Raw genomic sequence first — 24,243 nt, forward strand, 5'->3', positions numbered from 1 at the left:
GAAACAATGGCTGAGAATTCAGGAGAACTCGGATCCAACAGGGCAGTGTTTGGTCTAGGAACAGAAAATAGATGGGCAGATAACAGATATTAGCTGGATTACAGAACAAAGTTTAAGCTCCACAATGATTATGCTGTGACTATGCTAGCGATTTCCAATTATTATGTTCTGAGTCCTCACACCACAACCCTGCCTAGCCAGGAAAGGAGGGGAAATGTGATCATCAGGAAATAGATTTTTCTGACATGGAAAGGGTACATGAGGCTGTTTGTGGCTAGCTCAAAATCAACAAAAGCGAGGGGGAACACTGCTGGCTGGGAGGTAACTAGGCAGGACAAAGGGTTGGGATTCTTCTATGCTCAGATTTGATATGTAGCTGGCAATCTTCCAAATGATGGTCTATTCCGCCCCTCAACATGCAGGCTAATGTTTTCCTTTTGAACTTCAAGTTTCATGCAAGAAAAAAAACAACGAGGAAGAAAGCATAGAAGCTATGGATGTATTTGAGAAAGGAGTTGGATGAAAAGAAGACAACAGGAGCCACAAGAGAGAAAGCGGCACTGTTTCTGCCTGGTTTTGAACCAGGGACCTTTTGCGCGTTAGGCAAACGTGATAACCACTACACTACAGAAACCGGTTACTGTCACTTTTGGGGCCCTTTTTGAAGGCTCTCTCAGTAGCCACTGCATCAGCTGGTGTCACTTTGAAGAACAGGGAAGCAAACGGCACCAAGAACTTCTGTTTTAACTCAGACAATCCTCACAAATGCTGCAAGGGCACCTCCAATTTGCGCATCTCACAATGACACAAAACACAGACAAATCTCACAACCAACAAAGCTCATATCCACTCTACTTTTTCATGGACATTTCCCTGACAGCTTCCAGTGACAATCATACAAAACACTGAAATGCAGTATAATAAAGATGAGTGAGGGAAACCTGCAGGTCCTTGGGTCACTACAGTTTCTGATCGAAGTATCTATGGGAATGGGTTCGGCTTACTGAGGAGGACAAGGAGGTGAAAGATGGACATGCAGATGCTGTGCAAACACCATGATCCTGTAACCAATGTGCCGGGAAAACAGCACTTTGGCTGCTTCCTGCCTGCACAGAGTTGACAAACGGGGCAGCCAAAGCTGAGAAACCTGATACAATGAATCAGGGGGGAAAAGCAGATCTAGTTCTATAAAAGGGTGTAGAGCCTGGGCTTTAAGGTGCACAGTTTTCATGAAGAAGGATGGGGAGTTGGGGTGGGGGGAATACTGTATTTTTTGTTTGACTTGCAAGTGAAGAATGGAAAGTAAATTTTTGTTAGAAAAATCCTTCCCCAACTGGGAATTGAGAGTAAGAGCACAAAATTCTAACCACTGGGGAATGCATGCACACAGATTTTTGTCAGCCATACTAGGCTTTCTCCAGCTACTGTGTCTCCATGTGACGAAGCTGATTGAAATGAGCCAATGGAGTGTGATTTAAACAGACATCTCTATACAGAGACCAGAACACTGACTTGAGATATAGAGTCTTGTGCCTTAGACCACTCAACTGTGCTGACGGTACAGAAAAACCTCTTCGATCAACCCTAGTGAGACCTAGATGTAGGAGTTAAAGAATTTAAAGTAGGAGGAAGGGCCAGTTTTCCCATCACTTCACACCTTTTACATCCAAACCTCATGACTTTCTGAATGAACCATGCTCATTCAGCCAGAAGATCTTGGGGTGGATGTAGGAGTCACTGGGGAAAATTCTCTGGACTCTGTTACGAATGAGGTCAGATCGGATGTACATAGTGATCTAGTCTGGCTGTAAAATCTATGAATCAACATCAAATATGATGCGAAATTAATGCTCAGAAACGGCTGTTCCCCATCCATTCTGATCCCAGCAAAGGGTTATCCAAGAAAGGGGGCTGCTTAGGACAAAGAGAAGAAAGAGGTCTTCCTCTCCCCGGAGGAATTAGGCTCCAGTTTCATCATGTGCTGAGCTGGCTTCTCTTTTCTCACCTACCCAGATGGTTGCAGAATGTATTTCAATGTATTCAAGCTATAGCTTCCTGTAGAGAAGGGGGTCTGAATCCCATTTCTGTCCATAGCACAGACAGTTCCTTGAATGTGTTCAAGGAGGCAGCATTTCAGCTCTGAATTGAGTCAGGCTCCAAGCGTGATGAAAAGTGTGGGAGGAAGAAAAATCATAGAAAAATCTAACCTGGGAAGGAAGGAGACAGCTCCTTCTAAAGGAACTCTTTGTGTTCATTCCTGCTATGTACCGAAGTGGCTGGATACAGCAGATTCCAACCCTTGGTCTCTTCAAGGATAAGGAAAGATCCAGGATTTCCTTTACCTGAAGAAGGGAGTTGATTTCTGTGAGGGATGGAGGCCTCATCTAATGGGTTTAATCTGTCACCAGAAGCTGGGAATGGGCAACAGGGGATGGATCACTTGATGAGTCCCTGTTCTGTTCATTCCCTCAGAAGTACCTAGCATTGGCCACTGTCAGAAGACAGGATACTGGTTAGCTGGACCATTGGTCTGACATAGCGTGGCTGTTCTGATGTTCATTTTCTAGTGATTGTTCATTAAGTGAATGCAGCTCCCTTTCCCTTCACAGGAAATACCTTTACTGTGCAAAATACCAGTGCTTTGCACAGAAAGGAGGGAAAGGTTTCAGAGTAACAGCCGTGTTAGTCTGTATTTGAAAAAGAAAAAGATGGACTTGTGGCACCTTAGAGACTAACCAATTTATTTGAGCATAAGCTTTCGTGAGCTACAGCTCACTTCATCGGATGCATATTGTGGAAAGTGTAGAAGATCTTTTTATACACACAAAGCATGAAAAAATACCTCCCCCCACCCCACTCTCCTGCTGGTAATAGCTTATCTAAAGTGTTCACTCTCCTTACAATGTGTATGATAATCAAGTTGGGCCCTTTGGAGCACAAATCCAGGGTTTAACAAGAACGTCTGCGGGGGCGGGGGGGGAAGGGGGTAGGAAAAAAGAAGGGGCAATAGGTTACCTTGCATAATGACTTAGCCACTCCCAGTCTCTATTCAAGCTTAAGTTAATTGTATCCAATTTGCAAATGAATTCCAATTCAACAGTCTCTAGCAGGAGTCTGATTTGAAGTTTTTTTGTTGTTATATAGCAACTTTCATGTCCGTAATCGCGTGACCAGAGAGATTGAAGTGTTCTCCGACTGGTTTATGAATGTTATAATTCTTGATATCTGATTTGTGTCCATTTATTTTTTTACGCAGAGACTCCTTACAATGTGTATGATAATCAAGTTGGGCCATTTCCAGCACAAATCCAGGTTTTCTCCCCCCTCCCCAACAAACCCAGTCTCCTGCTGGTAATAGCTTATCTACCTCACAATGTGTATTCAATTCAAAGAGACTGTTGAATTGGAATTCATTTGCAAATTGGATACAATTAACTTAGGCTTGAATAGAGACTGGGAGTGGCTAAGTCATAATGCAAGGTAACCTATTTCCCCTTGTTTTTTCCTACCCCTGCCCCCCCCAGACATTCTTGTTAAACCCTGGATTTGTGCTAGAAATGGCCCACCTTGATTATCATACACATTGTAAGGAGAGTGGTCACTTTAGATAAGCTATTACCAGCAGGAGAGTGGGTTTGTGTGCGGGGCGGGGGAGGAGGGAGAAAACCTGGATTTGTGCTGGAAATGGCCCAACTTGATTATTGTACACATTGTAAGGAGATAAGCTATTACCAGCAGGAGAGTGGGTTTGTGTATGGGGAAGGTTTTCATGCTTTGTGTGTATAAAAAGATCTTCTACACTTTCCACAGTATGGATCCGATGAAGTGACCTGTAGCTCACGAAAGCTTATGCTCAAATAAATTGGTTAGTCTCAAAGGTGCCAAAGGAGGGAAAGGAAATGGACACATGATGGCGCTGTAAACTAAGAAATGAAACACAACAGGCTTGTGTGTACATTGATTCTGAACAGCAAACGAATCTGATTCCCATATCATGAAAAGCCAAAAAGCCATTTCTTTCTATGGCCAGGAACACTAAGAGAAAAGAGTTCCAATAATTCCTGCCCGTTTACTTATTCTTTTATGTTATAAATAAATTTCCCACAAGATTTGTCTGAACGTGAGCTGCCTGTTATTAAAAGCTGGTTCCCCAATTCAGTTCCAGCTCCTCTGCTAGAAACACCCCCAGGTCCCTGCTCAGCCCAGTAGGGGCAAAAAGAGAACCCCCCACTGGGTGCTGCCCTTAACTCCAGGCTGCTGTCCCAGGGAGGGGGTGGGGACTGATTGTTTGCTGCTGGGGAGGGAGGCAGTACAGGCCTCTGGCACTGAGCTCCTAGCACTTGCCCAGCCCAGGCTGTCCTCTGCGTCAGCGGCTGCTCCCCGCATGCTCTCGAGTCAGACATGCAGGGCCCCCAGGGGGACAGAGGCTGGACAGGGCAGCAGCCTGGCTTGGGCTGGGAAGATGCTGGGAGTTCTCGTTCCCTGAGAACTGGCCTGGCTCCCTTCTTAACAGCAAACAAATCAGTTCCACGTCCCCTCCCAGGAAAAATCAGCCTGGAGCCAAGGGCAGCACCGTACAATTCCCTTTACTTCCCACTGAGGTGTGAGGGAACCCAGGGCATTTCTAGAAGAACTTTTGGAACTGATGTGGGGAAAACAGCCTTTAATAACAGGCAGCTCTGATTTAAGCTAACTGAGTTTGTTTGTGTTTTACAATTTACTATCGCACTAAATAATCCTTCAATCCTAGCGTCACCACCAGGGCCATCCTTACCCATACACAAAGTACGCAGCTGCAAATTTCCTGGCGCCCTGTGCAGCTGGGTGCTGCTCCAGCCCCTGCTCCACGTCCTCTCCATAGCCCCCACCCCTGCTCTGTCCAAGCCCCACCCCACTCCACCCCTTCTCCAAATCCCCACCCCTTATCTGCCCCACCCCGCCTCTTCCCAACCCCTGCTCCGTCCCAGGCCCTCCCCCACTCCCCTGAGGACTGTCGGGGTTACCAATCCCCCTTTAAGTCTGGCCTCCAGAGCCTCCTGGCTGAGGCGTCTCCCTGTGCTGGGCCCACTGCCCAGGGTCCCACCTCGCTCTCCCCAGCTGCTCACCGCACCCAGCTCCGGACTGCTCCAGCTCCAGCTTCACTCTGCCTCAGCACAGCTGCTGCTCTGTCTCCAGCTCCCTGGGCTGCTTCTCTGCCCCTCTGGCTCTGGTTGCTGCAGCTCTGCTCCCAGGACAGGTGTCACGGAGTCCCCGGGTGATGCTCTGGAACTGCTCCCCATGAAGCCAGTCAGGACTCTGGGGCAGTCGCCTTCGTGTGAGCAGCCTGTCTTCAGGACACACAGCTCACACAGCTTCCACCTTGCAGGGGGGAAGGGCCAGGCCATCAGTTGCCAGGAAACAGGGTGTCGGCCATTGTCTGTGTCCAGACCCCTGCACACACCTGCCCTCTAGGGCTCTGCAATGATCATACACCCTTACCCCCCACCTAGAGACTTAAGAATTGCATAGGGGAAACTGAGGCACCCCCACAATAATCAGAGAAAACATTAAGAACAGTCCCACTTCGTCAAAACAGGGTCTCCTCTCTCTGGGCTGTGCCTCTGGCTTTGGGGCTGCAGCTCTGCTCCCAGGACAGGGTCTGCTCTCTCTGGGCTGCTTTTCTGGTCTCTCTGGATCTGGCCCAGCTCTGCTCCCCAGCTAAGCTTGGGCCCCTGCTTACTCCTTAGCTCAGCCCCACTCTGTCTGACCCTGGCAATTCCAGCTCACATGGAGGATGGGACCTCCCCGGCCTCCTGATTAGCCTGCCCGCCCTGTCACTCATGCTGACCTGGAGCACTGATCTCTCCCCATTGTTCCTGGGGACTGTCAGTCTCAGGGTCCTGATTCCCCATCGACCCTTCCCCTTTGAGTACTGGGAGCTAGCCACTAAAACACGCCCACTGAATGTTAGTAAGGGGGCAACAGTCCCCTTACAGGAGGGTTGAATCATAGAATCAAAGAATGTAAGGGTTGGAAGGGACCTCAGGAGGTCATCTAGTCCCACCCCCTGCTTGAAGCAGGACCAATTCCCAATTAAATCATGCCAGCCAGGCCTTTGTCAAGCCTGACCTTAAAAACTTCTGAGGAAGGAGATTCCACCACATCCCTAAGTAACGCATTCCAGTGTTTCACCAACCTACTAGTGAAAAAGTTTTTCTTAATATCCAACCTAAACCTCCCCAACTTCAACTTGAGACCATTACTCCTTGTTCTGTCATCTGCTACCACTAAGAACAGTCTAGATCCATCTAGATACTGAGGACTGGAACGGATTTCAGCTGATGGACAGGTTTGCTAGGTTTTTATACATTTGCCTAGTAAAATGCTGAGTTTTTAAATTTATTACAAGCATCATTCCTGATCATACTGGAGAGAGGTAAGGAAATCGATTTTCATTCAAAAACGTTTATAAACATAAGCACTGGGATTTGAAGGAGGAACCCATTGCCAGGCAGGCAAATGTTCAATCACTGAGCTATACACTCAACAAAGAGCGACTTGGATAGCCCAGACAAGGGATGGGTTGGAACCTGGAGATTTAGGACACTTTATATATATACAAACACCACTGCTTACAAAATCACCACACCTGCCCTCTGTTACCAGAGGACAGCAACAAGTTTCCTTGGAGCACACACTGCTCCCCAGCTCCACGCCCTTCAATCACTCCAGCGTTGCCCGAATCCCTTAGCAGTACAGGGCACAGATAACTACAACCCCTTCATCCCGATAGAATTAATGGCCAAATAATTCCATTTAGACGAGAAACGCAGAGCTCCTTTGTCAGAGCAGATGTACATAGTGATCTAGTCTGACTGTAAAATCTATATATCAACACCAAATATGGTGTTAGATGAATCCTCAGAAACGGCTGTTCCCCATCCAGATCCCAGCAAAGGGTAATCCAAGGAAAGGGGCTGTTTAGGAAGGAAAGAAGAAAGATGTCCCTGTCTCCCTGGAGGAACTGAGCTCTGCACTTTGGACAGAAAGGAGGGGAAGGAAATGGCCACACGATGGCAGCAGAAATGAAATGAAACACAAGAAATGAAACACAAAAGGCTTCTTCTGTGCACATTGATTCTGAGCAGTGAGGGAACCTGACTCCCACATCATGAAAAGTCACAAAGCCGTTTCGTTCTATGGCAGGGAACACTAGCAGAGAAGAATTCCAATAATTGTTGCCCGTTTACTTTTGGGTTTTTTTACATTATAGAGAAAATTGTAACAAAATTAGTCTGAACCTGAGCTGCCCGTTATTAAAAGCTGGTTCCCCAATTCAGTTCTAACTGCTCTGCTAGAAACCCCCCCAGGTGCCTGCTCACTCCAGGAAGAGAAAAAAGAGAAACCCCCACTTGGCACTGCCCTTAGCTCCCGGCTGCTGTCCTGGGGTGGGGAAGGGGACTGATTGTTTTCTCCTGAGCAGGGAGCCTCTGGTGCTGAGCTCCTAGCACTTGCCCAGCCCAGACTGTCCTCTGCGTCAGCTGCTGCTCCCCGCATGCTCTCAAGTCAGACATGCAGGGCCCCCAGGGGAACAGAGGCTGGGACAGGGCAGCAGCTTGGGTTCGGCTGGGAATCATAGAATCATAGAATATCAGGGTTGGAAGGGACCTCAGGAGGTCATCTAGTCCAACCTCCTGCTCAAAGCAGGACCAATCCCCAATTAAATCATCCCAGCCAGAGCTTTGTCAAGCCTGACCTTAAAAACTTCTAAGGAAGGAGATTCCACCACCTCCCTAGGTAACGCATTCCAGTGTTTCACCACCCTCCTAGTGAAAAAGTTTTTCCTAATATCCAACCTAATCCTCCCCCACTGCAACTTCAGACCATGACTCCTTGTCCTGCCATCTTGTGCCACTGAGAATAGTCTAGAACCATCCTCTTTGGAACCCCCTTTAAGGTAGTTGAAAGCAGCTATCAAATCCCCCCTCATTCTTCCCTTCTGTAGACTAAACAATCCCAGTTCCCTCAGCCTCTCCTCATAACTCATGTGTTCCAGACCCCTAATCATTTTTGTTGCCCTTCGCTGGACTCTCTCCAATTTATCCACATCCTTCTTGTAGTGTGGGGCCCAAAACTGGACACAGTACTCCAGATGAGGCCTCACCAATGTCCAATAGAGGGGAACGATCACATCCCTCCATCTGCTGGCTATGCCCCTACTTATACATCCCAAAATGCCATTGGCCTTCTTGGCAACAAGGGCACACTGTTGACTCATATCCAGTTTCTCGTCCACTGTCACCCCTAGCTCCTTTTCCACAGAACTGCTGCCTAGCCATTCGGTCCCTAGTCTGTAGCGGTGCATGGGATTCTTCCGTCCTAAGTGCTGGACCCTGCACTTATCCTTGTTGAACCTCATCAGATTTCTTGTGGCCAATCCTCCAATTTGTCTAGGTCCCTCTGTATCCTATCCCTACCTGCCACCCTATCTACCACTCCTCCTAGTTTAGTATCATCCGCAAATTTGCTGAGAGTGCAATCCACGCCATCCTCCAGATCATTTATGAAGATATAGAACAAAACTGGCTCCAGGACCGACCCTTGGGGTACTCCACTTGATACCAGCTGCCAACTAGACATGGAGCTACGCAGGTGGTGTCGGAGAGAAGGCTTTGGATTCTTTGACCATGGGATGGTGCTCCATGAAGGAGGAGTGCTGGGCAGAGACGGGCTCCATCTTACGAAGAGAGGGAAGAGCATCTTTGCCAGCAGGCTGGCTAACCTAGTGAGGAAGGCTTTAAACTAGGTTCACCGGGGGAAGGAGACCAAAGCCCTGAGGTAAGTGGGAAAGAGGGATACCGGGAGGAAGCACAGGCAGAAATGTCTGTGAGGGGAGGGCTCCTGCCTCATACTGGGAATGAGGGGCGATCAGCAGGTTATCTCAAGTGCTTATATACGAATGCACAAAACCTTGGAAACAAGCAGGGAGAACTGGAGGTCCTGGTGATGTCAAGGAACTATGATGTGATTGGAATCACAGAGACTTGGTGGGATAACTCACATGACTGGAGTACTGTCATGGATGGTTATAAACTGTTCAGGAAGGACAGGCAGGGCAGAAAAGGTGGGGGAGTAGCACTGTATGTAAGGGAGCAGTATGACTGCTCAGAGCTCCGGTACAAAACTGTAGAAAAACCTGAGTGTCTCTGGATTAAGTTTAGAAGTGTGTGCAACAAGAGTGATGTAGTGGTGGGAGTCTGCTATAGACCACCGGACCAGGGGGATGAGGTAGATGAGGCTTTCTTCCAGCAGCTCACGGAAGCTACTAGATCGCATGCCCTGATTCTCATGGGTGACTTTAATTTTCCTGATATCTGCTGGGAAAGCAATACTGCGGTGCATAGACAATCCAGGAAGTTTTTGGAAAGCGTAGGGGACAATTTCCTGGTGCAAGTGCTAGAGGAGCCAACTGGTGGGTGGGGGGGGCCCTTTTCTTGACCTGCTGCTCACAAACCGGGAAGCATTAGTGGGGGAAGCAAAAGTGGATGGGAATCTGGGAGGCAGTGACCATGAGTTGGTTGAGTTCAGGATCCTGATGCAGGGAAGAAAGGTAAGCAGCAGGATACGGACCCTGGACTTCAGGAAAGCAGACTTCGACTCCCTCAGGGAACGGATGGAGAGGATCCCCTGGGGGACTAACTTGAAGGGGAAAGGAGTCCAGGAGAGCTGGCTGTATTTCAAGGAATCCTTGTTGAGGTTACAGGGACAAACCATCCCAATGAGTCGAAAGAATAGTAAATATGGCAGGCGACCAGCTTGGCTTAATGGTGAAATCCTTGCGGATCTTAAACATAAAAAAGAAGCTTACAAGAAGTGGAAGGTTGGACATATGACCAGGGAAAAGTATAAAAATATTGCTCGGGCATGTAGGAATGAAATCAGGAGGGCCAAATCGCACCTGGAGCTGCAGCTAGCGAGAGATGTCAAGAGTAACAAGAAGGGTTTCTTCAGGTATGTTGGCAAGAAGAAGAAAGCCAAGGAAAGTGTGGGCCCCTTACTGAATGAGGGAGGCAACCAAGTGACAGAGGATGTGGAAAAAGCTAATGTACTCAATGCTTTTTTTGCCTCTGTTTTCACTAACAAGGACAGCTCCCAGACTGCTACGCTGGGCATCACAAAATGGGGAAGAGATGGCCAGCCCTCTGTGGAGATAGAGGTGGTTAGGGACTATTTAGAAAAGCTGGACGTGCACAAGTCCATGGGGCCAGATGAGTTGCATCCGAGAGTGCTGAAGGAATTGGCGGCTGTGATTGCAGAGCCATTGGCCATTATCTTTGAAAACTCGTGGCGAACCGGGGAAGTCCCGGATGACTGGAAAAAGGCTAATGTAGTGCCAATCTTTAAAAAAGGGAAGAAGGAGGATCCTGGGAACTACAGGCCAGTCAGCCTCACCTCAGTCCCTGGAAAAATCATGGAGAAGGTCCTCAAAGAATCAATCTTGAAGTACTTGCATGAGAGGAAAGTGATCAGGAACAGCCAGCATGGATTCACCAAGGGAAGGTCATGCCTGACTAATCTAATCGCCTTTTATCATGAGATTACTGGTTCTGTGGATGAAGGGAAAGCAGTGGATGTATTGTTTCTTGACTTTAGCAAAGCTTTTGACACGGTCTCCCACAGTATTCTTGTCAGCAAGTTAAGGAAGTATGGGCTGGATGAATGCACTATAGGGTGGGTAGAAAGCTGGCTAGATTGTCGGGCTCAACGGGTACTGATCAATGGCTCCATGTCTAGTTGGCAGCCGGTGTCAAGTGGAGTGCCCCAGGGGTCGGTCCTGGGGCCGGTTTTGTTCAATATCTTCATAAATGATCTGGAGGATGGTGTGGATTGCACTCTCAGCAAATTTGCGGATGATACTAAACTGGGAGGAGTGGTAGCTACGCTGGAGGGGAGGGATAGGATACAGAAGGACCTAGACAAATTGGAGGATTGGGCCAAAAGAAATCTGATGAGGTTCAATAAGGATAAGTGCAGAGTCCTGCACTTAGGATGGAAGAATCCAATGCACCGCTACAGGCTAGGGACCGAATGGCTAGGCAGCAGTTCTGTGGAAAAGGAGCTAGGGGTGACAGTGGACGAGAAGCTGGATATGAGCCAGCAGTGTGCCCTTGTTGCCAAGAAGGCCAATGGCAATTTGGGATGTATAAGTAGGGGCATAGCGAGCAGATGGAGGGATGTGATCGTTCCCCTCTATTCGACATTGGTGAGGCCTCATCTGGAGTACTGTGTCCAGTTTTGGGCCCCACACTACAAGAAGGATGTGGATAAATTGGAGAGAGTCCAGCGAAGGGCAACAAAAATGATTCGGGGTCTAGAACACATGACTTACGAGGAGAGGCTGAGGGAGCTGGGATTGTTTAGTCTGCGGAAGAGAAGAATGAGGGGGGATTTGATAGCTGCTTTCAACAACCTGAAAGGGGGTTCGAAAGAGGATGGCTCTAGACTGTTCTCAATGGTAGCAGGTGACAGAACGAGGAGTAATGGTCTCAAGTTGCAGTGGGGGAGGTTTAGATTGGATATTAGGAAAAACTTTTTCACTAGGAGGGTGGTGAAACACTGGAATGCGTTACCTAGGGAGGTCGTAGAATCTCCTTCCTTAGAAGTTTTTAAGGTCAGGCTTGACAAAGCCCTGGTTGGGATGATTTAACTGGGAATTGGTCCTGCTAGAAGCAGGGGGTCGGACTAGATGACCTTCTTGGGTCCCTTCCAACCCTGATATTCTATGAATCTATGATTCTATGGGTACCCGCATGGCCCACAGTATGCCAACATTTTTATGGCTGATTTAGAACAACGCTTCCTCAGCTCTCGTCCCCTAACGCCCCTACTCTACTTGCGCTATATTGATGACATCTTCATCATCTGGACCCATGGAAAAGAAGCCCTTGAGGAATTTCACCATGATTTCAACAATTTCCATCCCAACATCAACCTCAGCCTGGTCCAGTCCACATAAGAGATCCACTTCCTGGACACTACAGTGCTAATAAACGATGGTCATATAAACACCACCCTATACCAGAAACCTACTGACCGCTATTCCTACCTACATGCCTCCAGCTTTCACCCTGACCACACCACACGATCCATCGTCTACAGCCAAGCTCTGCGATACAACCGCATTTGCTCCAAGCCCTCAGACAGAGACAGACACCTACAAGATCTCTATCAAGCATTCTTACAACTACAGTACCCACCTGCCGAAGTGAAGAAACAGATTGATAGAGCCAGAAGAGTTCCCAGAAGTCACCTATTACAGGACAGGCCTAACAAAGAAAATAACAGAACGCCAATAGCCGTCACCTTCAGCCCCCAAATAAAACCCCTCCTGAAGGATGACCCAACACTCTCACAAATCTTGGGAGACAGGCCAGTCTTTGCCTTCAGACACCCCCCCAACCTGAAGCAAATACTCACCAGCAACCACATACCACACAACAGAACTACTAACCCAGGAACCTATCCTTGCAACAAAGCCCATTGCCAACTGTGCCCACATATCTATTCAGGGGACACCATCACAGGGCCTAAGAACATCAGCCACACTATCAGAGGCTCCTTCACCTGCACATCCACCAATGTGATATATGCCATCATGTGCCAGCAATGCCCCTCTGCCATGTACATTGGTCAAACTGGACAGTCTCTACGTAAAAGAGTAAATGGACACAAATCAGATGTCAAGAATTATAACATTCATAAACCAGTCGGAGAACACTTCAATCTCTCTGGTCACACGATTACAGACATGAAAGTCGCTATTTTATAAGAAAAAAACTTCAAATCCAGACTCGAGCGAGAAACTGCTGAATTGGAATTCATTTGCAAATTGGATACAATTAACTTAGGCTTGACTAGAGACTGGGAGTGGCTTAGTCATTATGCCAGGTAGCCTATTTCCCCTTGTTTTTTCCTACCCCCGCCCAGACATTCTTGTTAAACCCTGGATTTGCGCTGGAAATGGCCCACCTTGATTATCATACACAATGTAAGGACAGTGGTCACTTTGGATAAGCTATTACCATCAGGAGAGTGAGTTTTTGTGTGTGTGGGGGGGTGAGAAAACCTGGATTTGCGCTGGAAATGGCCCACCTTGATTATCATACACATTGTAAGGAGAGTGATCACTTTAGATAAGCTATTACCAGCAGGAGAGTGGGGTGGGAGGAGGTATTTTTTTATGCTTTGTGTGTATATAAGATCTTCTAAACTTTCCACAATATGCATTCGATGAAGTGAGCTGTAGCTCTCGAAAGCTTATGCTCAAATAAATTGGTTAGTCTCTAAGGTGCCACAAGTACTCCTTTTCTTTTTACAATCATCACAGTTATGCCCATAGTGATTGCAAAAATTTTTCTATACTTATTATCATCAGTGTATTATTTTCTCTGGAATCTAGACCATGACTATACCTTGACCAAGAAATTTGGACCTTGATAAAATAATCGACTACCCCTGGTTAAGGCCATGGACTTGACACCCACCCGGGTGTCCCTACACAGGTACCAGTACTAACAACAACGGCTGCCTTTTAGCCATAGTTTTTAATCAGGGCAAGAAATTGATACAAACCCGTTAAATCATTTCTCAGCCCGAGTCCTTCGCCCACATTCCTTAGGGCATTGGGCCACCACATGAATGTTTTATTTCCCTCCTCAATTTCACACAGAGACACAATTTCCTTTGCACAGATCCATGAACAGTAAAACCTCCCTGTGTCTCTTGTCTGAGCCAGGGCATTCAATTCCATTGAAACCTTCTCTCCCCTTGAATGGCAATGGTCAGACAGAGGGGATGTAGCTACCTGCATCCCTGACAGTGCCCCAGAGAAATCCTGACCCCTGCTCTTGAAGAGATGTGCTGGAGATTTGAATAGGAAAGGGACTGTCTGACTTGTCGAAGTGGGGAATGAACAACAATCTATTGCAAAGTCATTAACCACAAACATACTCCGATCATGCTCCAGCCGGAAGAGAAATGGGCAGAAATTCTGTCTGTTCCGCCATGGACACACTTGTGTTGGGGAAGCTGGTCCGAGCAAGCAATGTGAGAACAGAATCATAGTGTAGCTAAGCAGCTGTCCATCAAATAGTTGTGGCCGAGTGGTTAAGGTGATGGATTTAAAATCCCTTGTGGGGGTCCCCCACACGCAGGTTCAAATCCTGTCAACTACAGAAACGTTAGTGTGTTGTCATCGCTCTTGTTTTTGTGTGTGAGCATCCACAGTGCGAACCGGAGCCAGCTCTGGCCTCGCTCCGTCTACATGTGAGACTGCTATAGCACTTAGGTGTATTTTTATCACTTAGCTAGTTACAGGGGTATAAAAACGAAGAATCAAAATCACAGTCCACCTGTGTATGGGCCTGCTCTCACTAGGATAGTCGGAGGCCTTGTTCTTAGGCTAAGCTCTTTGGCTAAGCAGCAGGGGCAGCCATAAGCTGGGAAGCGTACGGTCACATTGTCACATCCCAAACCAGACACACTGAAATAAGGTGGTATTGAGCGGTTAGGAAGAAGATCCTGTCCAGAGAGTGCCCATCACCACTAGATAAAGGAACGGATCTTAAGATGGTTAAAGAAAACTTAGTTTGCCAGCATCCTGTCTGGCAAGAAATCACTTATCAATGGTTGTGGTTGTGAAACCCTCATTTCTGTATGTTTTATCTTTATGCCCCCCAGTTTTCTATTGTTAATCTGTCTGGTTCGCTATTTGTTTCTGTCTGCTGTATAATTAATTTTGCTAGATGTAAGTTAATTAAGGTAGTGGGATATAGTTGGTTAGAGAATTATGTTACGATATGTTAGGATTGGTTAGTTAAATTTCAGTAAAACGATTGGTTAAGGTATAGCTGAGAATATTATATAAACTGGGGTCAAACAGGAAGTGGAGGGGAAATTGGAATCATGCTTGCTAAGGGGGGGAACGGGAAACAGGGACACAGGCTAGGCTCTGCGGCGTCAGAGCTGGGAAGGGGGATACAGGGTAAATGCTCTGTGGCATGAGAGCTTGGAAGGGAACACTGGGGAACAGACTCTATTGGCGTATAGAGATAAGCCCAAGTGGTGTGAAGGGCTCCGAAATATGATTGCTTGGAAACTAACCCCAATAAACATTGCATTGTCTGTGCTTTGGACTTCTGGCCTTTTGCTGCTTGCCTGAGAAGAACCAGGGAAGCGGGAGGGTTGAGGGAAAGCTCTTTAACATGGACCATAGTGTGTCCATAGTGTGTCACGGCATGTTGTTGGCCAAGTGATCACAGCACCTGGAGGGGTTTTGCTACTTGTCACTGGCACAGTATTGTAAGAGGCAGCTCAGATTCAACAGCCGTGCCTGCCAGATGAGTTACAGCAACCTGTACGTTGTTTCCATGTTCATCTGATGCCTCCTTTCAACACTTGTCAGCAAAAAGACCTTTTCCTTTTGCAAGCATGTGTATGGCTAGTCAAAGGCGGATTTCTACGTGAACAAAAAAGATTGACCAAAAGGTGAGAAGAGGAGGCACGTTCAGCAAGGCAGCACTGGATGCTGGATCCTGAATTTGCTCTTTATCCAGCAGGTTTATTGGCAAGCTCTGCCACGGTGCCACTCTCTGGGACTCTCCCGTAACTGCTCCATCTTTCATCAACAATAAAATGAAAGGTGAAAGGACAGTAATTCTCCATTTCCTGCAAGCCCTACAGGGAACCCTCTAGAAAGGTCTCTGTGCATAGACATTTCTAGTGAATTGCATGGGCATGGGACACAAGCTCTGGTGTCATAGCAAATGCAGTCAAAGCAACCTCCTTCCCAAGACCAATAGCCTTTTCATCAACTCCAGGCTGGTGATTTGATTCTCTCCAATGCTCCTCTGCAAAGAAGCCTTTTCCTTAGGAAGCAATTACTTACATTGCCAAGGGAGGTCTCTTCTGTTTCCTAGGAAGACAGAGGAAAACATGAGCAGAGGAGACAAAAGCTATACAACAAGGCACCACTGGGAGTTGAACCCAGGATCTCCTGTTTACAAGACAGGTGTTTTAACCTACTAAGCCGTGGTGCCTTTCTCAACTATCTATTTTCAACTGTTCCCCTTGATGGTCCAAGACAACACCTTCCTATGCCAAAGTACAGACGTTCCCCATTTCCCACAAAACTTGCAGAGCTTGAGTGGGCTGGCTTTCTGTGTGTGGAAAGCCACAGCTGAGTTGACAGAGGGCTTCTAACATGCACTTCTCCCACAAGCTGCTGTGATCCTAGAGTGGTTAGTGCTCTGGGTTTCAGTCACAGCAACTTCAACTCAACTCTGAGTCATGGTACCTTTCCATCAGCTTCAGACTTAGCATTTGCCACTTTCCAAGTCTTCGCCACAAGGAAGCTCTCTCCGTCCTGAATGAGCACTTACAAGGATTGTGCTGTGAGGTCTTTCTTTTTATGAGAAGAGATACAAAAAGACGAGCCTAGCAGACAAGCCAGGTTCAGCAAGGAAGAACTGGCAGGCCAAGCCATGATCTCCTGGTTCGTAGGAAGGCTCTTCAGCCAGCTCTTCCCAAAGATCACTATCTAGAGGCCACTTCCCACAGAGAACGATTATGGTTACAGACCCATCCTGAAATTAGAGCAGGATATTTTCAAGCTTTATCTCATCATAAAGTAACATAATTCAAACATGGCATCACAGAGGGGAAAGCACTCCTTCATTTCATATCTATTGCTACTGATCTCACTGACAAACTTCCTTTTCTCAGTGCTGCTTTGAGCACTTCAGGGAGTTTTTCCTCTTCTCCCTTCCAGCTGTGCTTATGGGACTGCAGCAGCTCCCCAGGTGGCCAACTTTCTTCTTTCGCTTACATCCTTCACTTCGTTGGATGAAGCTGTGTGTGCCACCAGCTTACTTCATAGCTGAGACCTCAGGTACCAGCAGCTAGTTACAAAGACTAAATTCCCATTGCCATCAGTGGGAGGTTATCCTGGGCTGCCAGGGCTGCAGGATGTGGCCCATGATCAGTCAAGCTGCTATAGCAGCTGCGCTCTTATGTGGTGAGTCCGGCAGCGTATTACCAAAAAGCTCTGCCATCACCTGCAGGGCGGCCGCACTGGCCAAGAATTTGGCAGAAGAGAGACCCAGGAGGAGAGAAGGAAAATGTCCTCAGCAGTCACAGCCGGCAGGAGCAGCAAAGGCTGAGTATCAGACACACTTTTTCACCAGGACAATAAATGTGTACAACCTCCTGATATGTTCTCAGTTTACTCCCCCTTCCAAGGAAACCCTATGGTAAATAGTGGTGTCCCCCAGGGTGTCGGTACTGGGATCAGTAATCTTCAACATATTCATAAATGATCTGGAAAAAGGGGGTAAACAGTGAGGTGGCAAAATTTGCAGATGATCCAAAATTACTCAGGAGAGTTAAGTACAAAGCAGACTGCAAAGAGTTACAAAAAAAACCTCACAAAACTGGGTGAAAGGGCAACAAAATGGCAGAGGAAACTCAATGTTGATAAATGCAAAGTCATGCACATTGGAAACCATAATCCCAATTATACATATAAAATGATGAGGTCTAAAATAGCTGTTGCCGCTCAAGAGAGGGATCTTGGAGTCACGGTGGATAGTTCTCTGAAAACATCCACTCAATGTGCAGCGGCCGTCAAAAAAGCAAAGAGAATCTTGGGAATCATTAAGAAAGGGATAGATAGTAAGACAGAAAAGATCATATTGCCTCTATATAAATCCATGGTACACCTACATCTTGAATACTGCATGCAGATGTGGTCGCCCCACCTCAAAGACATATTGGACTGGAAAAAGTTCAGAAAAGGGCAACAAAAACGATTAGGGGTATGGAGCATCTGCCATAGGAGGAGAGATTAATAAGACTGGGACTTTTCAGCTTGGAAAAAAGATGACTAAGTGGGGATATTCTAGAGGTCTATAAAATCATGACTGGTGTGAGTAAGTAAATAATGCAGTGTTATTGACTCCCTCTCCTAAGACAAGAACTAGGGGCCACCAAATGAAATTAATAGGCAGCACGTTTAAAACAAACAAAAAGAAGTATTTTTTCACACAACCCACAGTCTACATGTGGAACTCCTTGCCAAAGGATATTGTGAAGGACAAGACTATAACAGGGTTCAAAAAATGCACCAGATATATTCCTGGAGGATAAGCCTATGATTGGGTATTAGCCAAGATGGATAGGGATGGTGTTCCTACCCTCTGTTTGCCAGGAGCTGTGAATGGGCGACAAGGGATAGATCACTTGATGATTAGGTATTCTGTTTATTCCTTCTGATGCACTTGACATTGGCCACTATGGGAAGACAGGATACTGGGCTACAGGAACCTTTGTTCTGACCCAGTATGGCCGTTCTTACGTCCTTATGGCCCTATGCTCCTTTCATATATGTTCCTGGGATTCTGCCTTACAATGTGTCCCTGAGATCTCATTCAAAATGCCCCAGACAGGCAAACCCCACTCTGGGATTCTGTAGCCTCTGCCACCCATGTTGTACCTTGTCGCTCATCACTAAGCCTTGATGCTGCTCCTTTCTATAGACCGTGAAAAGGGGGGAGGCAGTGCAGGAGCCTTCTGGGGATGCAGATCCAACACTTTGGGAGAGACAGATTCTTTGAGGCATCAGATTGCTGTAAGCCAGGGGAGGCCAACCTGTGGCTCCAGAGCCACGTGCGGCTCTTGAGAAGTTAATATGCGGCTCCTTCTATAGGTGCTGACTCCGGGGCTGGAGCTACAGATACCAACTTTCCAATATGCCGGGGGTGCTCACTGCTCAACCTCTGGCTCTTCCACAGGCCCTGCCTCCACTCCAAACCTTCCAGCCCACTCCCCTGAGCCTGCAGTGCCCTCGCTCCTCTCCCCTCCGCCCAGAGCCTAATGCATGCCACGAAACAGCTGATCAGGTGGTGCGGGAAGGGAGGAGGAGGCACTGATCGGCTGAGCACTTGGTAGGTGGGAGGCAGTGAGAGCTGGGGGGGTGGAGTTGATGCAGGGCTGCTGACATATTACTGTGGCTCTCTGGCAACGTATACTGGTAAATTCTGGCTCCTTCTCAGTTTCAAGTTGGCTACCCCTGCTCTAAACCATGCAGCCTCCCCATAAAACAGGGGCCTGTTCCAGCCCTGAGTCTGGGCTACCGGGATCCCTCCCACAGGGCAGGGTGCCCACAGATTACAGCCTGAAAATAGGTATGTGAAACTAACTCCTGTTCTCCCTGACAGGCTTCCCCTAGATCAAAAGGCACACCAGGCAAGAAGCGTCTGCGATGCCCCCCCTCACATGTTAAACTTTGGAATATTTTATTTTTATTGCATTTGCAACTCATTTCATGATTTTGATACAGAATTTGTATGCATGATTTTCTCTGTCATATAAGATGATACATTTGCAGGCTAGGATCTGTACATCTGTTTTTATTCATGCCAGAAATAATTAAATACAAAAGTTTATTTCCTTGAAGCATATAGAATTTTTTTTTTAATTTTAACAGTAACTGAAATGTACTAAGATCTAGAAACTGAATGGCCACCAACACAGGGTGGACCAGTCTTAACTAGTGTTACAGTGAGAAACAACGTTTGACTGTTAACCCGAGTCCTTTAGTTCAAAGGTCACTTTCTCCACTTTAAGAAAAGGAGTACTTTTGGCACCTTAGAGACTAACCAATTTATTTGAGCATGAGCTTTCATGAGCTACAGCTCTCTTCAGATGCATCTGATGAAGTGAGCTGTAGCTCACGAAAGCTCATACTCAAATAAATTGGTTAGTCTCTAAGGTGCCACAAGTACTCCTTTTCTTTTTGCGAATACAGACTAACACGGCTCTTACTCTGAAACCTTTCTCCACTTTGTCCTCATGAACTGAAGCGCAGCATTAGAGAGATGCAAAGACTGGCTAATGCATTTTCAAGTGATAAAATAACAAGTGATGTCGGTCTCTCATTGGCCATCATAGACTGAATATGTTTTAATGAGCCTGAGCTTCAAGGTGAGGGTAGCTCTGTCCACCTCCTTCCTCTGTGCTGCTGGGCACCAAGTCCCTGGCGGCCAGTAGGTAAAGCCGGGAATACAGGGTGGGGTGCCAAGTGGCAGCAGGATTCTTGCCAGCAGGGTTCAGCTGCCCAACTTCCTCCCCATGCCGCTAGGCCCCAGTCGCCTTCAGCCACCAGGTAACCCAGGAACTAAGGCAGGAATAGGGTGAGGAAGCAAGTCAAGCTGAGCAAGGCAGGCAAAAATTCATCTTGCCTTCGTGGGCCACTCACAGTGATGTCCTTTTTGTGTGCCATGGCTGACAAAAACATCCCAGACAGAGAAACAGCAGGCCAAAGAGAAACCTCGTAACTCTCAATTAGCTCAGCCAGGAGCACATTAGACTGAAGATTTAAAGGTCCCTGCTTCAATCCCAGGCTTCGGCATGTTGTTTTGTCCCTTTGTGTGCAGGGGTGGGCTATTTTCTGGAAGTGCCGCGGTGCCTTTACCCGCCGTGAGTCCCTCATTTCGGGCTCTGCAGCAGGAAAAAGCAGCGTGGGCTTGTGCACCCAGGTGGCCCACCTGAGCTTTCTTTCTTCTCTTGCTCTTTCTTGGCAAGGGGAAGAAAAAGAAGCTCTTCTTTCAAGCTGGAGTCACAAGGGAGACATAAAGACGACTTCCTGAGCGCCGGCTCCAGTCCTTTGCTCTCCCAGCTGACCTACCGAAGGGCTGCCGCCACTTTCTCCAGGTCTGCCCATCAGTGTGTGCCAGGGTGAGAGCCAGCCAAGTGGATGGAATTTGAAGGGAGGGGCAGAGCTCTGTGACAGAGTTTCTGTAGTGTAGTGGTTATCACGTTTGCCTCACACGCAAAAGGCCCCTGGATCGAAACCAGGCAGAAACATGATGGTTTACTTTTTCTAGCTCTCCAGCAAGGCGCTCCTAGTTCTACCCCTGGCCTGTCCCTGGGGTAACCCCGACCCCCGCAGGACAGAGGGTGGTGAAATGAGCTGAGAAATCTAGAGGGTCTAGACCAGTCACCTTTTGGAGCCTTGTGGCTTGGCCTCCTCTGCCCTTGGACGTTGGCCTATGGAGGCCGGCTCTTCCGGCTGCCCTCCTTTGAGTGACTTGCCAAAGGAGGGAGTGAGGCAAGAATAGGGCAAAAGAGGAAAGTCATGCTGAGGAAGACAGGGCAGAAGCTAAGTGCCTCAGTGGGGTTAGCAGAGCGTCACCATTCGTTCTGGCAAAGCCAGGGGCGGGGCGGTTGGCTGCTGGGAGACTTCTTCTCCTGTGCCTGCCTCCTGGTTTCCCAGGGATGGCTACTTGCAGTCCAGGAGAAGAAGGACGGTTCTGGGTGAAAGGAAGACAAGCAAAGCGGAGTCCGAGTTTGTGTGCGCCCGTGCTCTTTTCTGGCCAAGATGGGGGTGCGGTGATGGGCTTGAGAGGCTCCCTGCCACACATGGAGCAGCGAGAACCACTCCTCCTTTGTGGCCGACCCGGGGGCATGATTGACGCCTTTGGAGGCGGGGGTTGGGCTGGCTGTGAGCAACTGGGATCCCTTCTGAGGGCCGAACCCATGGTAGTGTGGTTGGCTGCTGGGAGGTAGAATCCTGTGCCTGCCTCTTGGCATCCCAGGGAGAGCTACCTGTAGCCCAGAAAAAGAAGTGGGATTCCGGGTGGAAGGAAAAGAAGCAATGGTTAAGCCGAGTGGGATCCTTTCTCATCAAGATAGTGTGCTGTGGTGGGCCTGGGAATTGCCTGTGAGCAGGGGGTGGACATATTCCAGTGAGAACCGCTGCTCCTTTCTGGCCTTCACTGCTGTGCCAGTATACAGGGTGAATAAGCCTGCAGTTTCTTGAGCAAATGGTGTCATTTCTTCTGGTAATCCTCAGTGGGATCAGAGGATAATGGCTTGTAGAATGTGAAGTTAGAGAGCTGCTGAGCAGCCTCTTGTTCATATTCCAACTTAGTCATGATGACGACAGCACATCCTTTGTTAGCCTTTTTTATTATGATGTCAGAGTTGTTCCAGAGGCTGTTGATTTCTATTGTGTGTATACAGGAAGGTTTGAAGGAGTAACAGGTACGTTTGATAAAGCTTAGCTATTTTATGTTTGTAACAGGCTCTTGCCCACCTCCAGCAGAGTTTTCAATCACATACTATGGCAACTTACCAAATGTCATGCAAACTAGTCCATTCCTCCCCATAGTCAATCTCTGACCAGAATGTTAGAATGAGGCAGAGAACTGGGAAAGTATCACAATAGGAATAGATTAAAAAGTGGGATTAATCAAAGATGGGATGCAGACAGAGCCTGTTCTATAGCTGGTGAAGTGACAGGGACACACTCCCACTCGTGCTGGTTCTGAAATAACAAGAGAAGCAGGTCAAAGAGAATGAGCTCATGTGGGAGCTCTAGGCAGCTGCCCTGTCAGTGCATCACACACAGCATTTCCCCTCTGGAAGAGAAACCCTTTCCCCCGCTGCCACCACTTCATGATACTATCCATGGGGCTGTTTGTTCTGCAGGACTTTGATCTCTCTGGGTGGTCCATGGTGATTCATAAAAGAGCCATTAGGGGAGCAGGAGTCATCCCAATAGAAATCTCTTCACTTCTTTCTCAGTGCACCTTCTTAGCCCTGGCTTTGGGTGCTTTGAAGATGGCTCTCCAGTCTTGATTTTAGCTGGGATCTTGACCACCTTCTGGGGCTTGGCAGATTACACCTTTTGAGGGCTTTTCTCTGCCTTTTTGGTCCCCCCTGCAGTCACCGCATTCTGATGATTATTCCTAGACATGGGCGTGGTTGCCTTCCTGGGGATCTTGGCAGCTTTAGCCAGCTTCTTGGTGGCTATATTCCTGCTCAGAGCCACTGTCTTCTTCTCATGCCATGTCCTTGTCCTAGCTGCTGGTTGAATGTGAAGGAGCAAAGGTGCTGGTGACTTTAGCCTGCACCAAGTTGCCTTTGCTCATCAGACTCCTGAACCCCAACTGGATGTGGTTCTTCTTCTTCTGCACAGCATAGCTGTTAGGGGGCTTATTCCTTCACCCACTTCCTTCCCTGGTCCTTCTCACATGAACAGAGAGCAACAATACCCAAAGTCCAAAGGTGCAAACAATTCAATGTTTATTGGGGTGAACTTCCAGCAAGCATGTTTCCAGTTTCCTTTCTTAGTGTCCCCCTTCTCAGTTCTGACACCACCGAGCCTTATACCTGTGTCCCTGTTCCCATTTCCCCCTTTAGCTAAATATGATTCCAATTTCTCCACCCGGGAGTTCTGCTTTGCTATAACTTAACCAAGCATTTTCCTGAAATTTAACTAACCAATCCTAACATATTGTAAGATGATTATTTAACCAATTATATCCCACCACCTTAATTAGTTTACACCCAGCAAAATTAATTATACAGCAGCCAGAAACAATCACAGAACTAGACAGAGATGATACAGACAAACAATAGGGAAATGGGGACTACAGTGATAGAACAAAGACAGAAATGAGGATTTCACATCCCAGCTATTGATAAGTGAGTTCTTGCCAGACAGGATGCTATCAAACTAAGTTTCCTTTTACATCTTCTGGGCACTTCCCTTTCTCTGGAGGCGATAGGCATTATCAGGACAGGATTGTATTCCTATCAGCCCAATAGCACCTGATTTCAATGTGACTAGGTTGGAATGTGAGGAGGTGACCTTTCACTTCCCAGCTTATGGCTGCCTCTGCTGCTTAGCCAAAGGCCTTAGCCCTAAGCACAGGGGCCTCAGACTGTCACTGTAAGAGAAGGCCCTTACACCGGCAGACAGTGATTCTGATTCTTTCTTTTATACTTCTAGAACTAGCCGAGTGATAAGAATACACCTAAATTCTTAGAGTACAGGCCTTTACAGACAGGCCTGAATATCTATATCCTAACAAAGCTCCTGGAGAACACGGATCTGCAAATGTGTATTCATATTGTACCTTTGTTTAATTTATGAAAACATAAACTAGACACAGAAGACTGGAATGATTTCAGTTGATAGCCAGGTTTGCTACGTTTTTATACATTTGCACCATGAAACATTGAGGGTTTACAGTCATTTCAAGAATCCTCATACAGTGGAATTCATGAACATAATGGAGAATGGAAATGAAAATGTTTTCCTTTTTTTTTTTAAAAAAAGCGCTTATAAGAGGGCACTTGAATTTGAACCACAGACCACTTGATTTGCAGTCAAACACTCTACCACTGAGCTATACCCCC

The 24,243-nt window shown here is 47.4% G+C and overlaps 5 non-coding genes across 5 annotated transcripts; 2 read left to right on the forward strand and 3 right to left on the reverse strand.

The window, feature by feature from the left end:
* Nucleotides 1-561: 561 nt before the first annotated feature.
* TRNAV-AAC (transfer RNA valine (anticodon AAC)) lies at nt 562-634 on the reverse strand. The gene has a single exon. It is a non-coding gene; the product is annotated as a tRNA-Val (tRNA).
* A 13,493-nt stretch (nt 635-14,127) lies between these two features.
* On the forward strand, nt 14,128-14,213 carry TRNAL-UAA (transfer RNA leucine (anticodon UAA)). The gene has a single exon. It is a non-coding gene; the product is annotated as a tRNA-Leu (tRNA).
* A 1,789-nt stretch (nt 14,214-16,002) lies between these two features.
* On the reverse strand, nt 16,003-16,076 carry TRNAT-UGU (transfer RNA threonine (anticodon UGU)). The gene has a single exon. It is a non-coding gene; the product is annotated as a tRNA-Thr (tRNA).
* A 4,752-nt stretch (nt 16,077-20,828) lies between these two features.
* Nucleotides 20,829-20,901, forward strand: TRNAV-CAC (transfer RNA valine (anticodon CAC)). Its single transcript has one exon. It is a non-coding gene; the product is annotated as a tRNA-Val (tRNA).
* A 3,270-nt stretch (nt 20,902-24,171) lies between these two features.
* On the reverse strand, nt 24,172-24,243 carry TRNAC-GCA (transfer RNA cysteine (anticodon GCA)). Its single transcript has one exon. It is a non-coding gene; the product is annotated as a tRNA-Cys (tRNA).

This window comes from Eretmochelys imbricata, chromosome 28 (assembly GCF_965152235.1).
Source record: "Eretmochelys imbricata isolate rEreImb1 chromosome 28, rEreImb1.hap1, whole genome shotgun sequence".
Classification (NCBI taxonomy): Eukaryota; Metazoa; Chordata; order Testudines; family Cheloniidae; genus Eretmochelys; species Eretmochelys imbricata.